The 26,493-nt window shown below is 36.4% G+C and overlaps 1 protein-coding gene across 1 annotated transcript in view; it reads right to left on the bottom strand.

Moving 5' to 3' along the window:
- The window catches only part of sorcs3a (sortilin related VPS10 domain containing receptor 3a), a 448,560-nt gene that overhangs the window by 229,300 nt on the left and 192,767 nt on the right, over nt 1-26,493 (bottom strand). The gene's annotated exons all lie outside the window — the stretch shown is intronic.

The raw sequence follows: 26,493 nt of genomic DNA, 5'->3' as shown, positions 1-26,493 counted from the left end.
AATAGTGTGAAGGTCTTCACCTTCACACTAATAATAATAATAATAATAGAGAATGGTGTAGAATAACATATGTGTGAAGGCCTTCGCCTTCACACAATAATAACTAGAATTTTGCAATTTCTGGAGAAATTGCGTGTGAAGGCGAAATGTATGAATAACTTTTTCGGGGAATGCTGCCGAACGATGTTGAAACGTGTTGAATTACTTGAGAAATGTAGAATATTTGGAGAATTTGTGGTGAATTTCAAAATTGAAAGTTTGGAATATTTGGTAAGTGGGAAGTTGTGGAATAGGTAGGCAAAAGATGAACAGTTGAAAGTTGGAATGGGTTGAATCGGTTGAAAAATGTAGAAATTAGAGTAGAAAAACGAAATTTTGGAGAATTTGGTTGAATTTCGAATTTGGAATTTTTGGTAAGTGGGAAGTTGTGGAATAGGTAGGCAAAAGATGTACAGTTGAAAGTTGGAACGGGTTGAATCAGTTAAAAAATGTAGAAGTTAGAGCAAATGTTGAATCCCCATAGAGAATGAATGGGAAAATAAAAAAAAGCAATTGCGCCAAAATCTTTCTAAATTTGGAACAAAACAAAAAAAACGGCCTCAGGAGATTCACTTTTGGGGTAAAAATGTTGAAAGGGGTTAAATCAGACAAAAAACGAAAAAGTTAGCGCAAATGTAGCTATTTGGGCAACTCAGTGTTGAAATAAGGTCACTTCCGGTTTGATTCGGGTCACTTCCGGTCTAGTTTGGGTCACTTCCGGTTTATTTGGGTCACTTCCGGTTTAAAACAGGTCACTTCCGGTTTAGCTGAGGTCACTTCCGGTTTATTTGGGGTCACTTCCGGTCTAAAAAGGTCACTTCCGGTTCATTTGGGGTCACTTCCGGTTTGATTTAGGGTCACTTCCGGTTTACCAGAGGTCACTTCCGGTCTATTTGGGGTCACTTCCGGTTTATTTGGGTCACTTCCGGTTTAATTTGGGTCACTTCCGGTTCGTCTGAGGTCACTTCCTGTTTATTAGGGGTCATTTCCGGTCTAAAAAGGTCACTTCCGGTACGTTTGGGGTCACTTCCGGTTTGATTTGGGGTCACTTCCGGTTTACCTGAGGTCACTTCCGGTCTATTTGGGGTCACTTTCGGTTTGATTTGGGGCACTTCCGGTTCATTTTGGGTTCATTGGGGGCACTTGAGGGTCAATCCAAGATGGCCGCCACACTGGAATTGGGGGTCAAGGGTTGAATGTGTAAGCGTAGTGGAAGTGGGGGTGAATGGGAGTGAATGTGGTAAGCATAAGATGAATAAAGGGAATAAATGTGGAATGGGTTGAATCGGTCGAAAAATGTAGAAATTAGAGTGGAAAAACGAAATTTTGGAGAATTTGGTTGAATTTCAAATGTGAAAGTTCGGAATTTTTGGTAAGTGGGAAGTTGTGGAATAGGTAGGCAAAAGATGAACAGTTGAAAGTTGGAATGGGTTGAATCGGTTGAAAAATGTAGAAATTAGAGTGGAAAAACTGAATTTTGGAGAATTTTGGTTGAATTTCAAATTTGAAAATTTGGAATTTTTGGTAAGTGGGAAGTTGTGGAATAGGTAGGCAAAAGATGAACAGTTGAAAGTTGGAATGGGTTGAATCGGTTGAAAAATGTAGAAATTAGATTAGAAAAACGGAATTTGAGAGAATTTTGGTTGAATTTCAAATTTGAAAATTTGGAATTTTTGGTAAGTGGGAAGTTGTGGAATAGGTAGGCAAAAGATGAACAGTTGAAAGTTGGAATGGGTTGAATCGGTTGAAAAATGTAGAAATTAGATTAGAAAAACGGAATTTGAGAGAATTTTGGTTGAATTTCAAATTTGAAAATTTGGAATTTTTGGTAAGTGGGAAGTTGTGGAATAGGTAGGCAAAAGATGAACAGTTGAAAGTTGGAATGGGTTGAATCGGTTGAAAAATGTAGAAGTTAGAGGTGAAAAACGAAATTTTGTGAAATGTCGAATGTGCCATTAAGAATGGATGGGGAAAAATTTGTCGGAATTTTGGGAATTTTGCGGAATCGGAAAATTTTCGGAACGAGAAAAATGGAAGCGCTCATCGCGTGAATATTTGGAATACGTGGAAAGTGGAATGGAGTGAATCGGATGAATTATGTGGAAGATGAAAGTGGACAAAAAAGTGTGGAGAATAAAAGAGAATAATAATAATAACTAGAATTTTGCAATTTCTGGAGAAATTGCGTGTGAAGGCGAAATGTATGAATAACTTCTTCGGGGAATGCTGCCGAACGATGTTGAAACGTGTTGAATTACTTGAGAAATGTAGAATATTTGGAGAATTTGTGGCGAATTTCAAAATAAAAGATGTGAATTTTTTGGTAAGTGGGAAGTTGTGGAATAGGTCGAAAAATGATGAACAGTTGAAAGTTGGAATGGGTTGAATCGGTTGAAAAATGTAGAAATGAGAAGGGAAAAAGGAATTGGGTGTGAATTTCAAAATAAAAGATGTGAAGGTTTTGGGAAGTTGTGGAATAGGTCGAAAAATGATGAACAGTTGAAAGTTGGAATGGGTTGAATCGGTTGAAAAATGTAGAAATGAGAAGGGAAAAGGGAATTGGGTGTGAATTTCAAAATAAAAGATGAGAAGTTTTTGGTAAGTGGGAAGTTGTGGAATAGGTAGAAAAATGATGAACAGTTGAAAGTTGGAATGGGTTGAATCGGTTGAAAAATGTAGAAATGAGAAGGGAAAAGGGAATTGGGTGTGAATTTCAAAATAAAAGATGTGAAGTTTTTGGTAAGTGGGAAGTTGTGGAATAGGTCGAAAAATGATGAACAGTTGAAAGTTGGAATGGGTTGAATCGGTTGAAAAATGTAGAAATGAGAAGGGAAAAGGGAATTGAGTGTGAATTTCAAAATAAAAGATGTGAAGTTTTTGGTAAGTGGGACGTTGTGGAATAGGTAGGCAAAAGATGAACAGTTGAAAGTTGGAACGAGTTGAATCGGTTGAAAAATGTAGAAATGAGAAGGGAAAAGGGAATTGGGTGTGAATTTCAAAATAAAAGATGTGAAGTTTTTGGTATGTGGGAAGTTGTGGAATAGGTAGAAAAATGATGAACAGTTGAAAGTTGGAATGGGTTGAATCGGTTGAAAAATGTAGAAATGAGAAGGGAAAAAGTAATTGGGTGTGAATTTCAAAATAAAAGATGTGAAGGTTTTGGGAAGTTGTGGAATAGGTCGAAAAATGATGAACAGTTGAAAGTTGGAATGGGTTGAATCGGTTGAAAAATGTAGAAATTAGAGTACAAAAACGGAATTTGAGAGAATTTTGGTTGAATTTCAAAATAAAAGATGTGAAGTTTTTGGTAAGTGGGAAGTTGTGGAATAGGTAGAAAAATGATGAACAGTTGAAAGTTGGAATGGGTTGAATCGGTTGAAAAATGTAGAAATGAGAAGGGAAAAGGAAATTGGGTGTGAATTTCAAAATAAAAGATGTGAAGTTTTTGGTAAGTGGGAAGTTGTGGAATAGGTAGAAAAATGATGAACAGTTGAAAGTTGGAATGGGTTGAATCGGTTGAAAAATGTAGAAATGAGAAGGGAAAAGGAATTGGGTGTGAATTTCAAAATAAAAGATGTGAAGCTTTTGGTAAGTGGGAAGTTGTGGAATGGGTAGAAAAATAATGAACAGTTGAAAGTTGGAATGGGTTGAATCGGTTGAAAAATGTAGAAATTAGAGTAGAAAAACGAAATTTTAGAGAATTTTGGTTGAATTTCAAAATAAAAGATGTGAAGTTTTTGGTAAGTGGGACGTTGTGGAATAGGTAGGCAAAAGATGAACAGTTGAAAGTTGGAACGAGTTGAATCGGTTGAAAAATGTAGAAGTTAGAGCTGAAAAACAAAATTTTGTGAAAATTTGTCGGAATTTTTAACGTGAAAACGTGAAATTTTCGAATTTGGGAATTTTGGGAATGTCGAGAATCCTTCCGAATGTGATTAGAATGTGCTGAATGATGTGAATTTCAAATTGGAACGACGTAAATGTGAAATGTCGAATGTGCCATTAAGAATGAATGGGGAAAAATTTGTCGGAATTTGGGGAATTTTGCGGAAACGGAAAATTTTCGGAACGAGAAAAATGGAAGCGCTCATCGCGTGAATATTTGGAATACGTGAAAAGTGGAATGGAGTGAATCGGATGAATTATGCGGAAGATGAAACTGGACAAAAAAGTGTGGAGAATAAAAGAGAATAATAATAATAATAATAGAGAATGGTGTAGAATAACATATGTGTGAAGGCCTTCGCCTTCACACAACTAGAATTTTGCAATTTCTGGAGAAATTGCGTGTGAAGGCGAAATGTATGAATAACTTTTTCGGGGAATGCTGCCGAACGATGTTGAAACGTGTTGAATTACTTGAGAAATGTAGAATATTTGGAGAATTTGTGGTGAATTTCAAATTTGAAAGTTTGGAATTTTTGGTAAGTGGGAAGTTGTGGAATAGGTAGGCAAAATATGAACAGTTGAAAGTTGAAATGGGTTGAATCTGTTGAAAAATGCAGAAATTAGAGTAGAAAAACGAAATTTTGGAGAATTTGGTTGAATTTCGAATTTGGAATTTTTGGTAAGTGGGAAGTTGTGGAATAGGTAGGCAAAAGATGTACAGTTGAAAGTTGGAACGGGTTGAATCAGTTAAAAAATGTAGAAGTTAGAGCAAATGTTGAATCACCATAGAGAGAATGAATGGGAAAATAAAAAAAAGCAATTGCGCCAAAATCTTTCTAAATTTGGAACAAAACAAAAAAAACGGCCTCAGGAGGTTCACTTTTGGGGTAAAAATGTTGAAACGGGTTAAATCGGACAAAAAACGAAGACGTTAGCGCAAATGTAGCTATTTGGGGAACTTAGTGTTGAAATAAGGTCACTTCCGGCTTGATTCGGGTCATTTCCGGTCTAGTTTGGGTCACTTCCGGTTTATTTGGGTCACTTCCGGTTTAAAACAGGTCACTTCCGGTTTAGCTGAGGTCACTTCCGGTTTATTTGGGGTCATTTCCGGTCTCAAAAGGTCACTTCCGGTTCATTTGGGGTCACTTCCGGTTTGATTTGGGGTCACTTCCGGTTTACCAGAGGTCACTTCCGGTCTATTTGGGGTCACTTCCGGTCTATTTGGGGTCACTTCCGGTTTATTTGGGTCACTTCCGGTTCGTCTGAGGTCACTTCCGGTTTATTTGGGGTCATTTCCGGTCTAAAAAGGTCACTTCCGGTTCATTTGGGGTCACTTCCGGTTTGATTTGGGGTCACTTCCGGTTTACCAGAGGTCACTTCCGGTCTATTTAGGGTCACTTCCGGTCTATTTGGGGTCACTTCCGGATTATTTGGGTCACTTCCGGTTTAATTTGGGTCACTTCCGGTTCGTCTGAGGTCACTTCCGGTTTATTAGGGGTCATTTCCGGTCTAAAAAGGTCACTTCCGGTACATTTGGGGTCACTTCCGGTTTGATTTGGGGTCACTTCCGGTTTACCTAAAGTCACTTCCGGTCTATTTGGGGTCACTTCTGGTTTGATTTGGGGCACTTCCGGTTCATTCTGGGTTCATTGGTGGCACTTCAGGGTCATCCAAGATGGCCGCCACACTGGAATTGGGGGTCAAGGGTTGAATTGTGTAAGCATAGTGGAAGTGGGGGTGAATGGGAGTGAATGTGGGAAGAATAAGGTGAATTAAGTGAATAAATTTGGAATGGGTTGAATCGGTTGAAAAATGTAGAAATGAGAAGGGAAAAAGGAATTGGGTGTGAATTTCAAAATAAAAGATGTGAAGTTTTTGGTAAGTGGGAAGTTGTGGAATAGGTAGAAAAATGATGAACAGTTGAAAGTTGGAATGGGTTGAATCGGTTGAAAAATGTAGAAATGAGAAGGGAAAAAGGAATTGGGTGGGAATTTCAAAATAAAAGATGTGACGTTTTTGGGACGTGGGAAGTTGTGGAATAGGTAGAAAAATGATGAACAGTTGAAAGTTGGAATGGGTTGAATCGGTTGAAAAATGTAGAAATGAGAAGGAGAAAAGGAAATATTGGAGAATTGGGTGTGAATTTCAAAATAAAAGATGTGAAGGTTTTGGTAAGTGGGAAGTTGTGGAATAGGTAGAAAAATGATGAACAGTTGAAAGTTGGAATGGGTTGAATCGGTTGAAAAATGTAGAAATGAGAAGGGAAAAGGAATTGGGTGTGAATTTCAAAATAAAAGATGTGAAGCTTTTGGTAAGTGGGAAGTTGTGGAATCAGTAGAAAAATAATGAACAGTTGAAAGTTGGAATGGGTTGAATCGGTTGAAAAATGTAGAAATTAGAGTAGAAAAACGAAATTTTAGAGAATTTTGGTTGAATTTCAAAATAAAAGATGTGAAGTTTTTGGTAAGTGGGACGTTGTGGAATAGGTAGGCAAAAGATGAACAGTTGAAAGTTGGAACGAGTTGAATCGGTTGAAAAATGTAGAAGTTAGAGGTGAAAAACGAAATTTTGTGAAAATTTGTCGGAATTTTTAACGTGAAAACGAGAAATTTTCGAATTTGGGAATTTTGGGAATGTCGAGAATCCTTCCGAATGTGATTAGAATGTGCTGAATGATGTGAATTTCAAATTGGAACGACGTAAATGTGAAATGTCGAATGTGCCATTGAGAATGAATGGGGAAAAATTTGTCGGAATTTGGGGAATTTTGCGGAAACGGAAAATTTTCGGAACGAGAAAAATGGAAGCGCTCATCGCGTGAATATTTGGAATACGTGAAAAGTGGAATGGAGTGAATCGGATGAATTATGCGGAAGATGAAACTGGACAAAAAAGTGTGGAGAATAAAAGAGAATAATAATAATAACTAGAATTTGCAATTCCTGAAGGAATTGCGTGTGAAGGTGAAGAAGTTGAATAAATATTTAAGGAATGTTGCAGAATGATGTTGAAACGAGTTGAATCGGTTGAAAAATGTAGAAATGAGAAGGGAAAAGGAACTGGGTGTGAATTTCAAAATAAAAGATGTGAAGTTTTTGGTAAGTTGTGGAATAGGAAAAAAAATGATGAACAGTTGAAAGTTGGAATGGGTTGAATCGGTTGAAAAATGTAGAAATGAGAAGGGAAAAAGGAAATGGGTGTGAATTTCAAAATAAAAGACGTGAAGTTTTTGGTAAGTGGGAAGTTGTGGAATAGGTAGAAAAAGTGATGAACAGTTGAAAGTTGGAATGGGTTGAATCGGTTGAAAAATGTAGAAATGAGAAGGGAAAAAGGAAGTGGGTGTGAATTTCAAAATAAAAGATGTGAAGTTTTTGGTAAGTGGGAAGTTGTGGAATAGGTCGAAAAATGATGAACAGTTGAAAGTTGGAATGGGTTGAATCGGTTGAAAAATGTAGAAATGAGAAGGAAAAAAGGAATTGGGAGTGAATTTCAAAATAAAAGATGTGAAGTTTTTGGTAAGTGGGAATTTGTGGAATAGGTAGAAAAATGATGAACAGTTGAAAGTTGGAATGGGTTGAATCGGTTGAAAAATGTAGAAATGAGAAGGGAAAAAGGAAGTGGGTGTGAATTTCAAAATAAAAGATGTGAAGTTTTTGGGAAGTTGTGGAATAGGTATAAAAATGATGAACAGTTGAAAGTTGGAATGGGTTGAATCGGTTGAAAAATGTAGAAATTAGAGTAGAAAAACGAAATTTTAGAGAATTTTGGTTGAATTTCAAAATAAAAGATGTGAAGTTTTTGGTAAGTGGGAAGTTGTGGAATAGGTAGGCAAAAGATGAATAGTTGGAAGTTGGAACGAGTGGAATCGGTGGAAAAATGTAGAAGTTAGAAGTGAAAAAGGAAATTTTATGAAATTTTGCAAAATTTTATGCAAATATTAAAAGTGAAAACGTGAAAATTTTGAATTTGGGAAGTTTGGGAATGTCCCCAATGTGATTTGAATGTGTTGAATGATGTGAATTTCAAACTGGAACAACGTAAATGTGAAATGTTGAATCTGCCATTAAGAATGAATGGGGCAAAAATCGCCATAAATTTATGAATTATGCGAAAACGGAAAATTTTTGGAATGAGAAAAATGTGAGCAGTCGTGCCATGAATATTTGGAATAAGTGAAAAGTGGAATGGAGTGAATCGGTTGAAGTATGTGGAAGTAGTTAAGCGTCAAAAAAGTGGGCAGAAGATGTTGAATAATAATAATAATAATAAAGGACAGGAATAACAATAGTGTGAAGGTCTTCACCTTCACACTAACTAGAATTTTGCAATTTCTGGAGAAATTGCGTGTGAAGGCGAAATGTATGAATAACTTTTTCGGGGAATGCTGCCGAACGATGTTGAAACGTGTTGAATTACTTGAGAAATGTAGAATATTTGGAGAATTTGTGGTGAATTTCAAAATTGAAAGTTTGGAATATTTGGTAAGTGGGAAGTTGTGGAATAGGTAGGCAAAAGATGAACAGTTGAAAGTTGGAATGGGTTGAATCGGTAGAAAAATGTAGAAGTTAGAGTAGAAAAACGAAATTTTGGAGAATTTGGTTGAATTTTAAATTTGGAATTGTTGGTAAGTGGGAAGTTGTGGAATAGGTAGGCAAAAGATGAACAGTTGAAAGTTGGAACGGGTTGAATCAGTTAAAAAATGTAGAAGTTAGAGCAAATGTTGAATCCCCATAGAGAATGAATGGGAAAATAAAAAAAAACCATTGCGCCAAAATCTTTCTAAATTTGGAACAAAACCAAAAAAAACGGCCTCAGGAGGTTCACTTTTGGGGTAAAAATGTTGAAACGGGTTAAATCGGACAAAAAACGAAGACGTTAGCGCAAATGTAGCTATTTGGGGCACTTAGTGTTGAAATAAGGTCACTTTCGGTCTAATTTGGGTCACTTCCGGTTTATTTGGGTCACTTCCGGTTTAAAACAGGTCACTTCCGGTTTAGCTGAGGTCACTTCCGGTTTAGCTGAGGTCACTTCCGGTTTATTTGGGGTCATTTCCGGTCTAAAAAGGTCACTTCCGGTTCATTTTGGGTCACTTCCGGTTTGATTTGGGGTCACTTCCGGTTTACCAGAGGTCACTTCCGGTCTATTTGGGGTCACTTCCGGTCTAATTGGGGTCACTTCCGGTTTATTTGGGTCACTTCCGGTTTAAAACAGGTCACTTCCGGTTTAGCTGAGGTCACTTCCGGTTTATTTGGGGTCATTTCCGGTCTAAAAAGGTAACTTCCGGTTCATTTTGGGTCACTTCCGGTTTGATTTGGGGTCACTTCCGGTTTACCAGAGGTCACTTCCGGTCTATTTGGGGTCACTTCCGGTCTATTTGGGGTCACTTCCGGTTTATTTGGGTCACTTCCGGTTTAATTTGGGTCACTTCCGGTTCGTCTGAGGTCACTTCCGGTTTATTAGGGGTCATTTCCGGTCTAAAAAGGTCACTTCCGGTACATTTGGGGTCACTTCCGGTTTGATTTGGGGTCACTTCCGGTTTACCTGAGGTCACTTCCGGTCTATTTGGGGTCACTTTCGGTTTGATTTGGGGCACTTCCGGTTCATTCTGGGTTCATTGGTGGCACTTCAGGGTCATCCAAGATGGCCGCCACACTGGAATTGGGGGTCAAGGGTTGAATTGTGTAAGCATAGTGGAAGTGGGGGTGAATGGGAGTGAATGTGGTAAGCATAAGATGAATAAAGGGAATAAATGTGGAATGGGTTGAATCGGTCGAAAAATGTAGAAATTAGAGTGGAAAAACGAAATTTTGGAGAATTTGGTTGAATTTCAAACGTGAAAGTTCGGAATTTTTGGTAAGTGGGAAGTTGTGGAATAGGTAGGCAAAAGATGAACAGTTGAAAGTTGGAATGGGTTGAATCGGTTGAAAAATGTAGAAATTAGAGTGGAAAAACTGAATTTTGGAGAATTTTGGTTGAATTTCAAATTTGAAAATTTGGAATTTTTGGTAAGTGGGAAGTTGTGGAATAGGTAGGCAAAAGATGAACAGTTGAAAGTTGGAATGGGTTGAATCGGTTGAAAAATGTAGAAATTAGAGTAGAAAAACGGAATTTGAGAGAATTTTGGTTGAATTTCAAATTTGAAAATTTGGAATTTTTGGTAAGTGGGAAGTTGTGGAATAGGTAGGCGAAAGATGAACAGTTGAAAGTTGGAATGGGTTGAATCGGTTGAAAAATGTAGAAGTTAGAGGTGAAAAACGAAATTTTGTGAAATGTCGAATGTGCCATTAAGAATGGATGGGGAAAAATTTGTCGGAATTCTGGGAATTTTGCGGAATCGGAAAATTTTCGGAACGAGAAAAATGGAAGCGCTCATCGCGTGAATATTTGGAATACGTGGAAAGTGGAATGGAGTGAATCGGATGAATTATGTGGAAGATGAAAGTGGACAAAAAAGTGTGGAGAATAAAAGAGAATAATAATAATAATAATAATAATAATAGAGAATGGTGTAGAATAACATATGTGTGAAGGCCTTCGCCTTCACACAACTAGAATTTTGCAATTTCTGGAGAAATTGCGTGTGAAGGCGAAATGTATGAATAACTTCTTCGGGGAATGCCGCCGAATGATGTTGAAACGTGTTGAATTACTTGAGAAATGTAGAATATTTGGTGAATTTGTGGTGAATTTCAAAATTGAAAGTTTGGAATATTTGGTAAGTGGGAAGTTGTGGAATAGGTAGGCAAAAGATGAACAGTTGAAAGGTGGAATGGGTTGAATCGGTTGAAAAATGTAGAATATAGAGTAGAAAAACGAAATTTTGGAAAATATGGTTGAATTTCGAATTTGGAATTTTTGGTAAGTGGGAAGTTGTGGAATAGGTAGGCAAAAGATGTACAGTTGAAAGTTGGAACGGGTTGAATCAGTTAAAAAATGTAGAAGAACTAAACAAAGAAAAACGGCCTCAGGAGGTTCACTTTTGGGGTAAAAATGTTGAAACGGGTTAAATCGGACAAAAAACGAAAAAGTTAGCGCAAATGTAGCTATTTGGGCCATTTAGTGTTGAAATAAGGTCACTTCCGGTTTGATTCGGGTCACTTCCGGTCTAGTTTGGGTCACTTCCGGTTTATTTGGGTCACTTCCGGTTTAAAACAGGTCACTTCCGGTTTAGCTGAGGTCACTTCCGGTTTATTTGGGGTCATTTCCGGTCTAAAAAGGTCACTTCCGGTTCATTTGGGGTCACTTCCGGTTTGATTTGGGGTCACTTCCGGTTTACCAGAGGTCACTTCCGGTCTATTTGGGGTCACTTCCGGTCTATTTGGGGTCACTTCCGGTTTATTTGGGTCACTTCCGGTTTAATTTGGGTCACTTCCGGTTCGTCTGAGGTCACTTCCGGTTTATTAGGGGTCATTTCCGGTCTAAAAAGGTCACTTCCGGTACATTTGGGGTCACTTTCGGTTTGATTTGGGGCACTTCCGGTTCATTCTGGGTTCATTAGTGGCACTTCAGGGTCATCCAAGATGGCCGCCACACTGGAATTGGGGGTCAAGGGTTGAATTGTGTAAGCATAGTGGAAGTGGGGGTGAATGGCAGTGAATGTGGTAAGCATAAGATGAATAAAGGGAATAAATGTGGAATGGGTTGAATCGGTCGAAAAATGTAGAAATTAGAGTAGAAAAACGAAATTTTGGAGAATTTGGTTGAATTTCAAATGTGAAAGTTCGGAATTTTTGGTAAGTGGGAAGTTGTGGAATAGGTAGTCAAAAGATGAACAGTTGAAAGTTGGAATGGGTTGAATCGGTTGAAAAATGTAGAAATTAGAGTGGAAAAACTGAATTTTGGAGAATTTTGGTTGAATTTCAAATTTGAAAATTTGGAATTTTTGGTAAGTGGGAAGTTGTGGAATAGGTAGGCAAAAGATGAACAGTTGAAAGTTGGAATGGGTTGAATCGGTTGAAAAATGTAGAAATTAGAGTAGAAAAACGGAATTTGAGAGAATTTTGGTTGAATTTCAAATTTGAAAATTTGGAATTTTTGGTAAGTGGAAAGTTGTGGAATAGGTAGGCAAAAGATGAACAGTTGAAAGTTGGAATGGGTTGAATCGGTTGAAAAATGTAGAAGTTAGAGGTGAAAAACGAAATTTTGTGAAATGTCGAATGTGTCATTAAGAATGGATGGGGAAAAATTTGTCGGAATTTTGGGAATTTTGCGGAATCGGAAAATTTTCGGAACGAGAAAAATGGAAGCGCTCGTCGCGTGAATATTTGGAATACGTGAAAAGTGGAATGGAGTGAATCGGATGAATTATGTGGAAGATGAAACGTGTCAAAAAAGTGTGGAGAATAAAATAGAAGAATAATAATAATAACTAGAATTTTGCAATTTCTGGAGAAATTGCGTGTGAAGGCGAAATGTATGAATAACTTTTTCGGGGAATGCTGCCGAACGATGTTGAAACGTGTTGAATTACTTGAGTAATGTAGAATATTTGGAGAATTTGTGGTGAATTTCAAAATTGAAAGTTTGGAATATTTGGTAAGTGGGAAGTTGTGGAATAGGTAGGCAAAAGATGAACAGTTGAAAGTTGGAATGGGTTGAATCGGTAGAAAAATGTAGAAGTTAGAGTAGAAAAACGAAATTTTGGAGAATTTGGTTGAATTTCGAATTTGGAATTTTTGGTAAGTGGGAAGTTGTGGAATAGGTAGGCAAAAGATGTACAGTTGAAAGTTGGAACGGGTTGAATCAGTTAAAAAATGTAGAAGTTAGAGCAAATGTTGAATCCCCATAGAGAATGAATGGGAAAATAAAAAAAGCAATTGCGCCAAAATCTTTCTAAATTTGGAACAAAACAAAAAAAACGGCCTCAGGAGGTTCACTTTTGGGGTAAAAATGTTGAAACGGGTTAAATCGGACAAAAAACGAAAAAGTTAGCGCAAATGTAGGTATTTGGGCCACTCAGTGTTGAAATATGGTCACTTTTGGTTTGATACGGGTCACTTCCGGTCTAGTTCGGGTCACTTCCGGTTTATTTGGGTCACTTCCGGTTTAAAACAGGTCACTTCCGGTTTAGCTGAGGTCACTTCCGGTTTATTTGGGGTCATTTCCGGTCTAAAAAGGTCACTTCCGGTTCATTTGGGGTCACTTCCGGTTTGATTTGGGGTCACTTCCGGTTTACCAGAGGTCACTTCCGGTCTATTTGGGGTCACTTCCGGTTTATTTGGGTCACTTCCGGTTTAATTTGGGTCACTTCCGGTTCGTCTGAGGTCACTTCCGGTTTATTAGGGGTCATTTCCGGTCTAAAAAGGCCACTTCCGGTACATTTGGGGTCACTTCTGGTTTGATTTGGGGTCACTTCCGGTTTACCTGAGGTCACTTCCGGTCTATTTGGGGTCACTTTCGGTTTGATCTGGGGCACTTCCGGTTCATTTTGGGTTCATTGGGGGCACTTGAGGGTCAATCCAAGATGGCCGCCACACTGGAATTGGGGGTCAAGGGTTGAATGTGTAGGCGTAGTGGAAGTGGGGGTGAATGGGAGTGAATGTGGGAAGCATAAGGTGAATGCATTTGGAATGGGTTGAATCGGTTGAAAAATGTAGAAATTAGAGTGGAATAACGGAATTTGAGAGAATTTTGGTTGAATTTCAAATTTGAGAATTTGGAATTTTTGGTAAGTGGGAAGTTGTGGAATAGGTAGGCAAAAGATGAACAGTTGAAAGTTGGAATGGGTTGAATCGGTTGAAAAATGTAGAAGTTAGAGGTGAAACACGAAATTTTGTGAAATGTGGAATGTGCCATTAAGAATGGATGGGGAAAAATTTGTCGGAATTTTGGGAATCTTGCGGAATCGGAAAATTTTCGGAATGAGAAAAATACAAGCGCTCATGTCGTGAATATTTGGAATACGTGAAAAGTGGAATGGAGTGAATCGGATGAATTTTGTGGAAGAAGAAGCGGGACAAAAAAGTGGCGGGAATAAAATAGAATAATAATAATAATAACTAGAATTTTGCAATTTCTGGAGAAATTGCGTGTGAAGGCGAAATGTATGAATAACTTTTTCGGGGAATGCTGCCGAACGATGTTGAAACGTGTTGAATTACTTGAGAAATGTAGAATATTTGGAGAATTTGTGGTGAATTTCAAAATCGAAAGTTTGGAATATTTGGTAAGTGGGAAGTTGTGGAATAGGTAGGCAAAAGATGAACAGTTGAAAGTTGGAATGGGTTGAATCGGTTGAAAAATGTAGAAATTAGAGTAGAAAAACGAACTTTTGGAGAATTTGGTTGAATTTCGAATTTGGAATTTTTGGTAAGTGGGAAGTTGTGGAATAGGTAGGCAAAAGATGTACAGTTGAAAGTTGGAACGAGTTGAATCAGTTAAAAAATGTAGAAGTTAGAGCAAATGTTGAATCCCCATAGAGAATGAATGGGAAAAAAAAAAAAGCAATTGCGCCAAAATCTTTCTAAATTTGGAACCAAAAAAAAAAAACGGCCTCAGGAGGTTCACTTTTGGGGTAAAAATGTTGAAACGGGTTAAATCAGACAAAAAACGTAAAAGTTAGCGCAAATGTAGCTATTTGGGCCACTCAGTGTTGAAATAAGGTCACTTCCGGTTTGTTTCGGGTCACTTCCGGTCTAGTTTGGGTCACTTCCGGTTTATTTGGGTCACTTCCGGTTTTATATAGGTCACTTCCGGTTTAGCTGAGGTCACTTCCGGTTTATTTGGGGTCACTTCCGGTCTAAAAAGGTCACTTCCGGTTCATTTGTGGTCACTTCTGGTTTGATTTGGGGTCACTTCCGGTTTACCAGAGGTCACTTCCGGTCTATTTGGGGTCACTTCCGGTCTATTTGGGGTCACTTCCGGTTTATTTGGGTCACTTCCGGTTTAATTTGGGTCACTTCCGGTTCGTCTGAGGTCACTTCCGGTTTATTAGGGGTCATTTCCGGTCTAAAAAGGTCACTTCCGGTACATTTGGGGTCACTTCCGGTTTGATTTGGGGTCACTTCCGGTTTACCTGAGGTCACTTCCGGTCTATTTGGGGTCACTTTCGGTTTGATTTGGGGCACTTCCGGTTCATTCTGGGTTCATTGGTGGCACTTCAGGGTCATCCAAGATGGCCGCCACACTGGAATTGGGGGTCAAGGGTTGAATGTGTAAGCGTAGTGGAAGTGGGGGTGAATGGGAGTGAATGTGGGAAGCATAAGGTGAATAAAGTGAATAAATCTGGAATGGGCTGAATTGGTTGAAAAATGTAGAAAGTAGAGTAGAAAAATGAAATTTTAGAGAATTTTGGTTGAATTTCAAATTTGAGAATTTGGAATTTTTGGTAAGTGGGAAGTTGTGGAATAGGTAGGCAAAGATGAACACTTGAAAGTTGGAATGGGTTGAATCGGTTGAAAAATGTGGAAATTAGAGTAGAAAAACGAAATTTTAGAGAATTTTTGTTGAATTTCAAAATAAAAGATGTGAAGTTTGTGGTAAGTGGGAGGTTGTGGAATAGGTAGGCAAAAGATGAACAGTTGAAAGTTGGAATGGGTTGAATCGGTTGAAAAATGTAGAAGTTAGAGGTGAAAAACGAAGTTTTGCGAAAATTTGTCGGAATTTTTAACGTGAAAACGTGAAATTTTTGAATTTGGGAATTTTGGGAATGTCGAGAATCCTTCCGAATGTGATTAGAATGTGTTGAATGATGTGAATTTCAAATTGGAACGACGTAAATGTGAAATGTCGAATGTGCCATTAAGAATGAATGGGGAAAAATTTGTCGGAATTTTGGGAATTTTGCGGAATCGGTAAATTTTCGGAACGAGAAAAATACAAGCGCTCGTCGCGTGAATATTTGGAATACGTGAAAAGTGGAATGGAGTGAATCGGATGAATTATGTGGCAGATGAAACGTGTCAAAAAAGTGAGGAGAATAAAATATAATAATAACTAGAATTTGCAATTCCTGAAGGAATTGCGTGTGAAGGTGAAGAAGTTGAATAAATATTTAAGGAATGTTGCAGAATGACGTTGAAACGAGTTGAATCGGTTGAAAAATGTGGAAATGAGAAAGGAAAAAGGAAATGGGTGTGAATTTCAAAATAAAAGATGTGAAGTTTTTGTTAAGTTGTGGAATAGGTAAAGAAATGATGAACAGTTGAAAGTTGGAATGGGTTGAATCGGTTGAAAAATGTAGAAATGAGAAGGGAAAAAGGAATTGGGCGTGAATTTCAAAATAAAAGATGTGAATTTTTTGGTAAGTGGGAAGTTGGGGAATAGGTAGAAAAATTATGAACAGTTGAAAGTTGGAATGGGTTGAATCGGTTGAAAAATGTAGAAATGAGAAGGGAAAAAGGAATTGTGCGTGAATTTCAAAATAAAAGATGTGAATTTTTTGGTAAGTGGGAAGTTGTGGAATAGGTAGAGAAAAGATGAACAGTTGAAAGTTGGAATGGGTTGAATCGGTTGGACAATGTAGAAATGAGAAGGGAAAAGGGAAAAAGGAATTGGGTGTGAATTTCAAAATAAAAGATGAAACGTGAAAATGTTGAATTTGGCAAGTTTGGGAATGTCCCCAATGTGATTTGAATGTGTTGAATGATGTGAATTTCAAACTGGAACAACGTAAATGTGAAATGTTGAATCTGCCATTAAGAATGAATGGGGCAAAATTCGCCGTAAATTTGGGAATTTTGCGAAAACGGAAAATTTTTGGAAGGAAAAAAATCTAAGCAGTGTTGCCATGAATATTTGGAATAAGTGAAAAGTGGAATGGAGTGAATCGGTTGAAGTATGTGGAAGTAGTTAAGCGCCGAAAAAGTGAGCGGAATAAGTTGAATAATAATAATAATAATAATAAAGGACAGGAATAACAATAGTGTGAAGGTCTTCACCTTCACACTAATAAAGTTAATGGAGTAGAATAACATATGTGTGAAGGCCTTCGCCTTCACACAACTAGAATTTGCAATTCCTGAAGGAATTGCGTGTGAAGGTGAAGAAGTTGAATAAATATTTAAGGAATGCTGCAGAATGATGTTGAAACGAGTTGAATCGGTTGAAAAATGTAGAAATGAGAAGGGAAAAGGAACTGGGTGTGAATTTCAAAATAAAAGATGTGAAGTTTTTGGTAAGTTGTGGAATAGGAAAAAAAAAGATGAACAGTTGAAAGTTGGAATGGGTCGAATCGGTTGAAAAATGTAGAAATGAGAAGGGAAAAAGGAAATGGGTGTGAATTTCAAAATAAAAGACGCGAAGTTTTTGGTAAGTGGGAAGTTGTGGAATAGGTAGAAAAATGATGAACAGTTGAAAGTTGGAATGGGTTGAATCGGTTGAAAAATGTAGAAATGAGAAAGGAAAAGGGAATATTGTGAATTTCAAAATAAAAGATGTGAAGTTTTTGGGAAGTTGTGGAATAGGTAGAAAAATGATGAACAGTTGAAAGTTGGAATGGGTTGAATCGGTTGAAAAATGTGGAAATTAGAGTAGAAAAACGAAATTTTAGAGAATTTTGGTTGAATTTCAAAATAAAAGATGTGAAGTTTTTGGTAAGTGGGAAGTTGTGGAATAGGTAGGCAAAAGATGAACAGTTGAAAGTTGGAATGGGTTGAATCGGTTGAAAAATGTAGAAATGAGAAGGGAAAAGGGAAAAAGGAATTGGGTGTGAATTTCAAAATAAAAGATGAAAACATGAAAATGTTGAATTAGGCAAGTTTGGGAATGTCCCCAATGTGATTTGAATGTGTTGAATGATGTGAATTTCAAACTGGAACAACGTTAATGTGAAATGTTGAATCTGCCATTAAGAATGAATGGGGCGAAATTCGCCATAAATTTGTGAATTTTGCGAAAACGGAAAAAATTTGGAACGTGAAAAATGTGAGCAGACGTGTCATGAATATTTGGAATAAGTGAAAAGTGGAATGGAGTGAATCGGTTGAAGTATGTGGAAGTAGTTAAGCGTCAAAAAAGTGAGCGGAAGTTGAATAATAATAATAACTAGAATTTGCAATTCCTGAAGGAATTGCGTGTGAAGGTGAAGAAGTTGAATAAATATTTAAGGAATGTTGCAGAATGATGTTGAAACGAGTTGAATCGGTTGAAAAATGTAGAAATGAGAAGGGAAAAGGAACTGGGTGTGAATTTCAAAATAAAAGATGTGAAGTTTTTGGTAAGTTGTGGAATAGGAAAAAAAATGATGAACAGTTGAAAGTTGGAATGGGTTGAATCGGTTGAAAAATGTAGAAATGAGAAGGGAAAAAGGAAATGGGTGTGAATTTCAAAATAAAAGACGTGAAGTTTTTGGTAAGTGGGAAGTTGTGGAATAGGTAGAAAAAGTGATGAACAGTTGAAAGTTGGAATGGGTTGAATCGGTTGAAAAATGTAGAAATGAGAAGGGAAAAAGGAAGTGGGTGTGAATTTCAAAATAAAAGATGTGAAGTTTTTGGTAAGTGGGAAGTTGTGGAATAGGTCGAAAAATGATGAACAGTTGAAAGTTGGAATGGGTTGAATCGGTTGAAAAATGTAGAAATGAGAAGGAAAAAAGGAATTGGGAGTGAATTTCAAAATAAAAGATGTGAAGTTTTTGGTAAGTGGGAATTTGTGGAATAGGTAGAAAAATGATGAACAGTTGAAAGTTGGAATGGGTTGAATCGGTTGAAAAATGTAGAAATGAGAAGGGAAAAAGGAAGTGGGTGTGAATTTCAAAATAAAAGATGTGAAGTTTTTGGGAAGTTGTGGAATAGGTATAAAAATGATGAACAGTTGAAAGTTGGAATGGGTTGAATCGGTTGAAAAATGTAGAAATTAGAGTAGAAAAACGAAATTTTAGAGAATTTTGGTTGAATTTCAAAATAAAAGATGTGAAGTTTTTGGTAAGTGGGAAGTTGTGGAATAGGTAGGCAAAAGATGAATAGTTGGAAGTTGGAACGAGTGGAATCGGTGGAAAAATGTAGAAGTTAGAAGTGAAAAAGGAAATTTTATGAAATTTTGCAAAATTTTATGCAAATATTAAAAGTGAAAACGTGAAAATTTTGAATTTGGGAAGTTTGGGAATGTCCCCAATGTGATTTGAATGTGTTGAATGATGTGAATTTCAAACTGGAACAACGTAAATGTGAAATGTTGAATCTGCCATTAAGAATGAATGGGGCAAAAATCGCCATAAATTTATGAATTATGCGAAAACGGAAAATTTTTGGAATGAGAAAAATGTGAGCAGTCGTGCCATGAATATTTGGAATAAGTGAAAAGTGGAATGGAGTGAATCGGTTGAAGTATGTGGAAGTAGTTAAGCGTCAAAAAAGTGGGCAGAAGATGTTGAATAATAATAATAATAATAAAGGACAGGAATAACAATAGTGTGAAGGTCTTCACCTTCACACTAACTAGAATTTGCAATTCCTGAAGGAATTGCGTGTGAAGGTGAAGAAGTTGAATAAATATTTAAGGAATGCTGCAGAATGATGTTGAAACGAGTTGAATCGGTTGAAAAATGTAGAAATGAGAAGGGAAAAGGAACTGGGTGTGAATTTCAAAATAAAAGATGTGAAGTTTTTGGTAAGTTGTGGAATAGGTAGAAAAATGATGAACAGTTGAAAGTTGGGATGGGTTGAATCGGTTGAAAAATGTAGAAATGAGAAGGGAAAAGGGAATTGGGTGTGAATTTCAAAATAAAAGATGTGAAGTTTTTGGGAAGTGGGAAGTTGTGGAATAGGTAGGCAAAAGATAAACAGTTGAAAGTTGGAATGGGTTGAATCGGTTGAAAAATGTAGAAATGAGAAGGGAAAAAGGAATTGGGTGTGAATTTCAAAATAAAAGATGTGAAGTTTTTGGGAAGTTGTGGAATAGGTAGAAAAATGATGAACAGTTGAAAGTTGGAATGGGTTGAATCGGTTGAAAAATGTGGAAATTAGAGTAGAAAAACGAAATTTTAGAGAATTTTGGTTGAATTTCAAAATAAAAGATGTGAAGTTTTTGGTAAGTGGGAAGTTGTGGAATAGGTAGGCAAAAGATGAACAGTTGAAAGTTGGAATGGGTTGAATCGGTTGAAAAATGTAGAAATGAGAAGGGAAAAGGGAAAAAGGAATTGGGTGTGAATTTCAAAATAAAAGATGAAAACGTGAAAATGTTGAATTAGGCAAGTTTGGGAATGTCCCCAATGTGATTTGAATGTGTTGAATGATGTGAATTTCAAACTGGAACAACGTTAATGTGAAATTTTGAATCTGCCATTAAGAATGAATGGGGCGAAATTCGCCATAAATTTGTGAATTTTGCGAAAACGGAAAAAATTTGGAACGTGAAAAATGTGAGCAGACGTGTCATGAATATTTGGAATAAGTGAAAAGTGGAATGGAGTGAATCGGTTGAAGTATGTGGAAGTAGTTAAGCGTCAAAAAAGTGAGCGGAAGTTGAATAATAATAATAACTAGAATTTGCAATTCCTGAAGGAATTGCGTGTGAAGGTGAAGAAGTTGAATAAATATTTAAGGAATGTTGAAGAATGATGTTGAAACGAGTTGAATCGGTTGAAAAATGTAGAAATGAGAAGGGAAAAAGGAATTGGGTGTGAATTTCAAAATAAAAGATGTGAAGTTTTTGGGAAGTTGTGGAATAGGTAGAAAAATGATGAACAGTTGAAAGTTGGAATGGGTTGAATCGGTTGAAAAATGTAGAAATGAGAAGGGAAAAAGGAATTGGGTGTGAATTTCAAAATAAAAGATCTGAAGTTTTTGGTAAGTGGGAAGTTGTGGAATAGGTAGAAGAATGATGAACAGTTGAAAGTTGGAATGGGTTGAATCGGTAGAAAAATGTAGAAATGAGAAGGGAAAAAGGAATTGGGTGTGAATTTCAAAATAAAAGATGTGAAGTTTTTGGTAAGTGGGAAGTTGTGGAATAGGTAGAAAAAGGATGAACAGTTGAAAGTTGGAATGGGTTGAATCGGTTGAAAAATGTAGAAATGAGAAGGGAAAAAGGAATTGGGTGTGAATTTCAAAATAAAAGATGTGAAGTTTTTGGGAAGTGGGAAGTTGTGGAATAGGTAGGCAAAAGACAAACAGTTGAAAGTTGGAATGGGATGAATCGGTTGAAAAATGTAGAAATGAGAAGGGAAAAAGGAATTGGGTGTGAATTTCAAAATAAAAGATGTGAGGTTTTTGGGAAGTGGGAAGTTGTGGAATAGGTAGAAAAATGATGAAGAGTTGAAAGTTGGAATGGGTTGAATCGGTTGAAAAATGTAGAAATGAGAAGGGAAAAAGGAATTGGGTGTGAATTTCAAAATAAAAGAAGTGAAGTTTTTGGTAAGTTGGAAGTTCTTGAATAGGTAGAAAAATGATGAACAGTTGAAAGTTGGAATGGGTTGAATCGGTTGAAAAATGTAGAAATTAGAGTAGAAAAAAGGAAATTTTAGAGAATTTTGGTTGAATTTCAAAATAAAAGATGTGAAGTTTTTGGTAAGTGGGAAGTTGTGGAATAGGTAGAGAAAAGATGAACAGTTGAAAGTTGGAATGGGTTGAATCGGTTGAAAAATGTAGAAATGAGAAGGGAAAAGGGAAAAAGGAATTGGGTGTGAATTTCAAAATAAAAGATGAAAACGTGAAAATGTTGAATTTGGCAAGTTTGGGAATGTCCCCAATGTGATTTGAATGTGTTGAATGATGTGAATTTCAAACTGGAACAACGTAAATGTGAAATGTTGAATCTGCCATTAAGAATGAATGGGGCAAAATTCGCCGTAAATTTGGGAATTTTGCGAAAACGGAAAATTTTTGGAAGGAAAAAAATCTAAGCAGTGTTGCCATGAATATTTGGAATAAGTGAAAAGTGGAATGGAGTGAATCGGTTGAAGTATGTGGAAGTAGTTAAGCGCCGAAAAAGTGAGCGGAATAAGTTGAATAATAATAATAATAATAATAAAGGACAGGAATAACAATAGTGTGAAGGTCTTCACCTTCACACTAATAATAATAATAATAATAAAGGACAGGAATAACAATAGTGTGAAGGTCTTCACCTTCACACTAATAAAGGACAGGAATAACAATAGTGTGAAGGTCTTCACCTTCACACTAATAATAATAGAGAATGGTGTAGAATAACATATGTGTGAAGGCCTTCGCCTTCACACAATAATAATAATAGAGAATGGTGTAGAATAACATATGTGTGAAGGCCTTCGCCTTCACACAAAGATGTGAAGTTTTTGGTAAGTGGGAAGTTGTGGAATAGGTAGAGAAAAGATGAACAGTTGAAAGTTGGAATGGGTTGAATCGGTTGAAAAATGTAGAAATGAGAAGGGAAAAGGGAAAAAGGAATAGAGTGTGAATTTCAAAATAAAAGATGAAAACGTGAAAATGTTGAATTTGGCAAGTTTGGGAATGTCCCCAATGTGATTTGAATGTGTTGAATTATGTGAATTTCAAACTGGAACAACATAAATGTGAAATGTTGAATCTGCCATTAAGAATGAATGGGGCAAAAATCGCCGTAAATTTGTGAATTTTGCGAAAACGGAAAATTTTTGGAAGGAAAAAAATCTAAGCAGTGTTGCCATGAATATTTGGAATAAGTGAAAAGTGGAATGGAGTGAATCGGTTGAAGTATGTGGAAGTAGTTAAGCGCCGAAAAAGTGGGCAGAATAAGTAGAATAATAACTAGAATTTGCAATTCCTGAAGGAATTGCGTGTGAAGGTGAAGAAGTTGAATAAATATTTAAGGAATGTTGAAGAATGATGTTGAAACGAGTTGAATCGGTTGAAAAATGTAGAAATGAGAAGGGAAAAAGGAATTGGGTGTGAATTTCAAAATAAAAGATGTGAAGTTTTTGGGAAGTTGTGGAATAGGTAGAAAAATGATGAACAGTTGAAAGTTGGAATGGGTTGAATCGGTTGAAAAATGTAGAAATGAGAAGGGAAAAAGGAATTGGGTGTGAATTTCAAAATAAAAGATCTGAAGTTTTTGGTAAGTGGGAAGTTGTGGAATAGGTAGAAGAATGATGAACAGTTGAAAGTTGGAATGGGTTGAATCGGTAGAAAAATGTAGAAATGAGAAGGGAAAAAGGAATTGGGTGTGAATTTCAAAATAAAAGATGTGAAGTTTTTGGTAAGTGGGAAGTTGTGGAATAGGTAGAAAAAGGATGAACAGTTGAAAGTTGGAATGGGTTGAATCGGTTGAAAAATGTAGAAATGAGAAGGGAAAAAGGAATTGGGTGTGAATTTCAAAATAAAAGATGTGAAGTTTTTGGGAAGTGGGAAGTTGTGGAATAGGTAGGCAAAAGACAAACAGTTGAAAGTTGGAATGGGATGAATCGGTTGAAAAATGTAGAAATGAGAAGGGAAAAAGGAATTGGGTGTGAATTTCAAAATAAAAGATGTGAGGTTTTTGGGAAGTGGGAAGTTGTGGAATAGGTAGAAAAATGATGAAGAGTTGAAAGTTGGAATGGGTTGAATCGGTTGAAAAATGTAGAAATGAGAAGGGAAAAAGGAATTGGGTGTGAATTTCAAAATAAAAGAAGTGAAGTTTTTGGTAAGTTGGAAGTTCTTGAATAGGTAGAAAAATGATGAACAGTTGAAAGTTGGAATGGGTTGAATCGGTTGAAAAATGTAGAAATTAGAGTAGAAAAAAGGAAATTTTAGAGAATTTTGGTTGAATTTCAAAATAAAAGATGTGAAGTTTTTGGTAAGTGGGAAGTTGTGGAATAGGTAGAGAAAAGATGAACAGTTGAAAGTTGGAATGGGTTGAATCGGTTGAAAAATGTAGAAATGAGAAGGGAAAAGGGAAAAAGGAATTGGGTGTGAATTTCAAAATAAAAGATGAAAACGTGAAAATGTTGAATTTGGCAAGTTTGGGAATGTCCCCAATGTGATTTGAATGTGTTGAATGATGTGAATTTCAAACTGGAACAACGTAAATGTGAAATGTTGAATCTGCCATTAAGAATGAATGGGGCAAAATTCGCCGTAAATTTGGGAATTTTGCGAAAACGGAAAATTTTTGGAAGGAAAAAAATCTAAGCAGTGTTGCCATGAATATTTGGAATAAGTGAAAAGTGGAATGGAGTGAATCGGTTGAAGTATGTGGAAGTAGTTAAGCGCCGAAAAAGTGAGCGGAATAAGTTGAATAATAATAATAATAATAATAAAGGACAGGAATAACAATAGTGTGAAGGTCTTCACCTTCACACTAATAAAGGACAGGAATAACAATAGTGTGAAGGTCTTCACCTTCACACTAACTAGAATTTGCAATTCCTGAAGGAATTGCGTGTGAAGGTGAAGAAGTTGAATAAATATTTAAGGAATGCTGCAGAATGATGTTGAAACGAGTTGAATCGGTTGAAAAATGTAGAAATGAGAAGGGAAAAGGAACTGGGTGTGAATTTCAAAATAAAAGATGTGAAGTTTTTGGTAAGTTGTGGAATAGGTAGAAAAATGATGAACAGTTGAAAGTTGGGATGGGTTGAATCGGTTGAAAAATGTAGAAATGAGAAGGGAAAAGGGAATTGGGTGTGAATTTCAAAATAAAAGATGTGAAGTTTTTGGGAAGTGGGAAGTTGTGGAATAGGTAGGCAAAAGATAAACAGTTGAAAGTTGGAATGGGTTGAATCGGTTGAAAAATGTAGAAATGAGAAGGGAAAAAGGAATTGGGTGTGAATTTCAAAATAAAAGATGTGAAGTTTTTGGGAAGTTGTGGAATAGGTAGAAAAATGATGAACAGTTGAAAGTTGGAATGGGTTGAATCGGTTGAAAAATGTGGAAATTAGAGTAGAAAAACGAAATTTTAGAGAATTTTGGTTGAATTTCAAAATAAAAGATGTGAAGTTTTTGGTAAGTGGGAAGTTGTGGAATAGGTAGGCAAAAGATGAACAGTTGAAAGTTGGAATGGGTTGAATCGGTTGAAAAATGTAGAAATGAGAAGGGAAAAGGGAAAAAGGAATTGGGTGTGAATTTCAAAATAAAAGATGAAAACGTGAAAATGTTGAATTAGGCAAGTTTGGGAATGTCCCCAATGTGATTTGAATGTGTTGAATGATGTGAATTTCAAACTGGAACAACGTTAATGTGAAATGTTGAATCTGCCATTAAGAATGAATGGGGCGAAATTCGCCATAAATTTGTGAATTTTGCGAAAACGGAAAAAATTTGGAACGTGAAAAATGTGAGCAGACGTGTCATGAATATTTGGAATAAGTGAAAAGTGGAATGGAGTGAATCGGTTGAAGTATGTGGAAGTAGTTAAGCGTCAAAAAAGTGAGCGGAAGTTGAATAATAATAATAACTAGAATTTGCAATTCCTGAAGGAATTGCGTGTGAAGGTGAAGAAGTTGAATAAATATTTAAGGAATATGGAAGAATGATGTTGAAACGAGTTGAATCGGTTGAAAAATGTAGAAATGAGAAGGGAAAAAGGAATTGGGTGTGAATTTCAAAATAAAAGATGTGAAGTTTTTGGGAAGTTGTGGAATAGGTAGAAAAATGATGAACAGTTGAAAGTTGGAATGGGTTGAATCGGTTGAAAAATGTAGAAATGAGAAGGGAAAAAGGAATTGGGTGTGAATTTCAAAATAAAAGATCTGAAGTTTTTGGTAAGTGGGAAGTTGTGGAATAGGTAGAAGAATGATGAACAGTTGAAAGTTGGAATGGGTTGAATCGGTAGAAAAATGTAGAAATGAGAAGGGAAAAAGGAATTGGGTGTGAATTTCAAAATAAAAGATGTGAAGTTTTTGGTAAGTGGGAAGTTGTGGAATAGGTAGAAAAAGGATGAACAGTTGAAAGTTGGAATGGGTTGAATCGGTTGAAAAATGTAGAAATGAGAAGGGAAAAAGGAATTGGGTGTGAATTTCAAAATAAAAGATGTGAAGTTTTTGGGAAGTGGGAAGTTGTGGAATAGGTAGGCAAAAGACAAACAGTTGAAAGTTGGAATGGGATGAATCGGTTGAAAAATGTAGAAATGAGAAGGGAAAAAGGAATTGGGTGTGAATTTCAAAATAAAAGATGTGAGGTTTTTGGGAAGTGGGAAGTTGTGGAATAGGTAGAAAAATGATGAAGAGTTGAAAGTTGGAATGGGTTGAATCGGTTGAAAAATGTAGAAATGAGAAGGGAAAAAGGAATTATGTGTGAATTTCAAAATAAAAGAAGTGAAGTTTTTGGTAAGTTGGAAGTTCTTGAATAGGTAGAAAAATGATGAACAGTTGAAAGTTGGAATGGGTTGAATCGGTTGAAAAATGTAGAAATTAGAGTAGAAAAAAGGAAATTTTAGAGAATTTTGGTTGAATTTCAAAATAAAAGATGTGAAGTTTTTGGTAAGTGGGAAGTTGTGGAATAGGTAGAGAAAAGATGAACAGTTGAAAGTTGGAATGGGTTGAATCGGTTGAAAAATGTAGAAATGAGAAGGGAAAAGGGAAAAAGGAATTGGGTGTGAATTTCAAAATAAAAGATGAAAACGTGAAAATGTTGAATTTGGCAAGTTTGGGAATGTCCCCAATGTGATTTGAATGTGTTGAATGATGTGAATTTCAAACTGGAACAACGTAAATGTGAAATGTTGAATCTGCCATTAAGAATGAATGGGGCAAAATTCGCC

The sequence above is a fragment of the Syngnathus typhle genome, linkage group LG3, assembly GCF_033458585.1.
Source record: "Syngnathus typhle isolate RoL2023-S1 ecotype Sweden linkage group LG3, RoL_Styp_1.0, whole genome shotgun sequence".
Classification (NCBI taxonomy): domain Eukaryota; kingdom Metazoa; phylum Chordata; class Actinopteri; order Syngnathiformes; family Syngnathidae; genus Syngnathus; species Syngnathus typhle.
The sequence above is the reverse complement of the archived record's forward strand: the minus strand, read 5'-3'. Positions and strand labels throughout refer to the sequence as shown.